This window comes from Gadus chalcogrammus, chromosome 11, assembly GCF_026213295.1.
Source record: "Gadus chalcogrammus isolate NIFS_2021 chromosome 11, NIFS_Gcha_1.0, whole genome shotgun sequence".
Classification (NCBI taxonomy): Eukaryota; Metazoa; Chordata; class Actinopteri; order Gadiformes; family Gadidae; genus Gadus; species Gadus chalcogrammus.
Genome location: NC_079422.1, coordinates 15,298,406 through 15,303,405, shown reverse-complemented (window position 1 = coordinate 15,303,405; position 5,000 = coordinate 15,298,406).

Below are 5,000 nucleotides of genomic sequence, written 5' to 3'. Positions count from 1 at the left end.
CACACACACACACACACACACACACACACACACACACACACACACACACACACACACACTAGAACATTGCTCTCCCATCTCTCAGACAAATCTGTCCCGAGACACGCGTCGCAAGACAAAACAGCAAAGAAAGACGGCTGAATTCAATAATCGGTTGGGCTAAATTTAAATAGGGGCGGATTTGACACGGGATATGAAAACGTTTGAGTGTTTGCAGCAAAGAGCCACGCTGAGCCTGTCAAACAGACCAGCGGGAACAAGGAAACACTGTGAATGAGGTTAAGTCTAAAGACGACCACCACCTCTTCCCTCAGCTCCTCCACCACCACCACCACTTAAACCGCCAGCTCTACCACCCCCACTTCCATCCCCTCCACCACCACCACAACCACCTCCTCAACCATTCCCCCCATCACCACCAAGTCAATCACCACCACCGAAACACCACCCACAGCATCACCACCGCCACTACCATTGTCCACCAGCACCACCAGCATTCCTACACCCCCTTCAACCCCACCAACAAGACCCACACCACCACCACCCCCCCTACCTCCACCTCCAACACCAACAGCACCCACCATCCCGGCCATTGTCAAATTAACCCTTTGGCACCCCGGGACATGCCGACTTGTCTCCCAACGGCAACTCTTGGTCTTTGGTTAATAACCCCGTTTTTTTCTTTTTTTTTTCTCCTCCTTCTCTCCTCTCGTCTGCTCTTTCTCGCTCTCCCTCTCTCTCTCTGTCTCTCGCTGCCCCGGTCTGTTTCCTGTTGGGCGGCTGCAGAGGGCTGCGGGAGAGTAAATAACATTTGATATGCATAAACAGGCCCTTCCTATTCATTACTGTCAAGGAGCGGCGGAGCACAGGAGGCTGAGGTCAGCGTGTGAAGGTCCTCCTCAGGCAGGAGAGGCGCCCGTGGTAGCTGTCACTCCCCGACACCACCCCCTCATAACCCCCCCACGCCCACAACCACCGTCTTCCCACCACCACCACCACCACCACCGTCACCGTCGCCTAACATCAGCACCACTAGCACCACCAACCCCCCCCCCCCCCCCCCTATTAGCACAGGCTCCAGGTCATAACCTTTTCCGTGGCATTTTGCGGTTCCAGAACCCTTTGATTAGTGCAATATTTACATATTTCACCGTGGAGAGGACTGCTCTTGGGTCGTAGACACTTGAAGTGTTGTAAATGTGTTTGGCCTTTTGCCTGGAAATGCAGAGGAGTGGGACTCGGGCAGTACCTTGTGGTATGTGTGTGTGCACAGATATATATATGCTTGTGTGTATGACCATTTACATTTTTTATAGGAAGTATATTGTTAAGAGCACGGTACTATATTTACCCCATTAGCCGGACCCCCCCCCCCCCTCCCCCTCTTTGAGCAGGCAGTGCAGTGCAGCGTTCCCGTGGCGATCAGACGGAGTACATATTCAAGTGTCATTTGGTTCTGCCGAGTGGCCTTTGTCCCCCATAAGGCCGGCCGCTTAAACAGCCATTAGAACGGGCTAGTGGTCCCCGGTGGCAGATACAGATCATACCCTCTGACACAAATGGTCCAGCAAGAGCCATAGAGGGGCGAGCGAGAGAGAGAGAGAGAGAGAGAAAGAGAGAGAGAGAGAGAGAGAGAGAGAGAGAGAGAGAGAGAGAGAGAGAGAGAGAGAGAGAGAGAGAGAGAGAGAGAGAGAGAAGCGGACCATGGATTTCCTACTCGGATGCCCGGTATGGTTGAGAACACAACGTACTGCTGGTGTCATCCTAAGTTCAGGGAAAGAGCAAGAAGAACTGCTTGATAAATGCATTTATTTAAATATTTGTTGGTATATAAAGGCCTAAATATTTATATAATATATAATGTGTCTCACACCCTTACAGACATTATGGCTATGAAAGCAGGTTTACAGACAGAATAAAATATTATATTTGTATACACTTTGATTCGGTGGGTTGAAACACTAATACGATGAAAAGCCAAAGCACGTAAACAAAAGTGCGCACAAATCTTTATCGGCGTGTCGCGGGATTCACAACAAAAGTCACACAACAAAAATAAAACAACTGAAGTGAAAAAGGGGAGCTGATATTCTCTCTACCCGTCACACCTCAGCCAGCCTGACATTTCCCGGCGTCTCTCTTCTCTCTTCCCCCTCACTCAACTCAGTCACTTTCAGTCTTTGGCGTGTGACAGAGAGACGAGGTGTCAGGGAACAGGTTGCTGTCTTCATAGCCAGCTCCAGGGCGGGTGGGTGGGTGAGGGTGGGTGAGGGTGGGCAGTGCGGGCGGGTGGGTGGGTAGGGGGGTGGGGTTTGGTGTCATGTCTGCCTTTCCGGCGTCTGAAGAGCGACGGAGGAGAAGAAGTGACGGGCAGCTGCTGTCTCTCTGTCTCCCTCCCTGCCAGCCCTGCGGGGCCCGGCTGGCATTAACGTCAGGAGCCATGTTTCTCAGAGGGAAGCTGCCACTCAGACGTCACTCATTCACGCATACACAAAAACCCGCTGAGGCGGCGGTGGACAAGGATGACTATGAGGACAACCACAGCGCACCGTACGGGCCGGCAGCGATACGGCGATGGAAACCCACCCCAGCCCACCCACCATCGCCACCCCTCCCTTTCGACAGGTGGACCCCCCCCCCCCCCCCCCCCCTCCTAACTCATTGAGGGGGTGAGCGTCTCCATCACTGAACGCTTGGGCACACCTTGCCGTGCTTTGCCCGCCGTGGAAGCGGCAGCGCATCAAGAGCCGGGATCATCAAAAGAGTTTGGAATCTGGTGTGATTTTAGAGGGCTAAGGTCATGTTTGGTGCTTTGTGACTAAAGTTAAATGGATAGCTCGTGACTCGTTGTTTAAAGAAAAATATATATTTCAAAGCTCATTTACAAAAACAAATCAACCTTGTCTGTGTGATTCCTGTAAAGCTACTACTTCTTGTTTTTTGAAACCAGTACTTCTTGTAGCTACAGCTATTTGATCGGCCACTTCCATCGTTCTCAACCTCACTTCTGCGTCCAGTAGGACAGAAGCGTCTGTCCACAGACTCTACGTAGAGGATGTCTGTGAACCAGTGCAGGGAGGGCCATAATAACACAAGCTTTAATTAAAAACAAACAGACCACATAGTCAGTAAGTGCCGCTTAGGTGTGTCTTTATTGTGGACATGACATGAAGGGTAATTCAAATCATATAATAATAATAATAATAATAATAATAATAATAATAATAATAATAATGTATATAAAAATGCAACAGAACTGAGAATGGCTCAGACGAGGTAGAGGTCACATCCACTTGCTGGCTCGTAAAGTTATTACATCAGAAAAAATAAAAAACCCAAATAAACAAACAAAACCCAGAATAAAAACACACAACACTCCACCCACCGAGCCCTGGCCTGTTATCATTTGGAAATGTTAATAAATACAACCAAGTACACTGTGGAAATGTACGGTATTCTACTGTCAATTAACCACAACGTCCATGACAAAGACAGCCAACAGACAGAAATAATACAACTGAAAAGGCATCGTCGGAAGCAAAACACAACACCGGAAGCTAGAGGCCAGCTTCTGTGGAATAACCTCCATAACTGCTTCTTGGACCAGTGAATGGGGGAAAGACCTAAAGCACACTTTTACACCTGTATGAAAATAGAACAACTACTGTACCGGTAGCATTATTTCCATGTTTAAACAGCATGGCTAACAAGCTGCTTCACCCAGCCACCCCACACATCTCAAGATCATCAAATCAATAAATCATTGTTAAATGTCATTAAAATAAAACAACAACCCCAAATTAAATCTATCAACTCAGAACCGTTAGGAGGCTAAAATAGCGCAAATAGGACATTGAACAGAATTAGCTGGCACATTCAGACATAAATTAGCCTAAAATCAGAGACGGGTGTTAAAGCAGCAAGCTAGTCTAAGAGCACTAGTTATATTTGGTATTCAACGCTGTGTGTATAAAAGGGTTTGGTAAGAGTGGAATACAGATATAAAGTTAATATTACACACATACACCCACACCCACACACACACCCACCCACACACGCACACACACACCCACCCACACACGCACACACACACACCACCGTTGAATCTCTCAACATTATTTTTAATTTTTTTCTAAGTTACACTTTGAGGTACAAATTTATAGATTAGGAGTTAATTTGAAAGGGAATTCAACATTGGTATTAGTACTACACTACTCAGTATAGGCTAACATATTCAATTTCAAGTATTTTCATTACTCACACACCTTCAATACGCTGTACACACACACACATACTGTGTGTGTGTGTGTGTGTAAGGTACATCAGAGCACACAGTACTGTATGCATTACAAACCACCCAGCAGGTTTTACCACCATTTATATCATGCGCGTTTCTGCAAAAACAATTGCGATCCCACACAAAGGTGTGAAGTACAGAACAGTACTTTAGGCTCCTTTGTCTTCCCACGGTGTCTGATTTAAAATGGAGGCAAAGAAACGCTGTATTTCCTGACGTCCGTTACACCCGCTGTACCAACGCATACGTATGAGCATTGAAAGGCCTCGCGTTCAAGTCTGTCGAGTCTGTTCACCGACGCCTCCAGTCACAGATGGGGCATGGTTTGTATTTTGTTGTTTAGGTTGTTTTTTGTATCTGGTAGGTCAGTCCGGGAGAGGGAACAGAAATATTGAAGGTAAAACATTCTATCCAGAAACAGCCGAGAAGCAAAGCCTCTCAGGTTAAAAACTGGCGCTGAAAAGAGTGTAACGGAGACGGGAAAACAAAAACTAAGCAGGAACCTTTTTTTGTATATCTCAAAAGAGGTAGGCTAGAATGCAAATCATCTAGGCAGGATCATACATTGAGGTTGATCAACCTACTAGCCAATATGCTGCGTTTAAGCTGAACAAACACAAACGCACACACACTCAAACAGCACACACACACACACACACACACACACACACACACACACACACACACACACACACACACACAC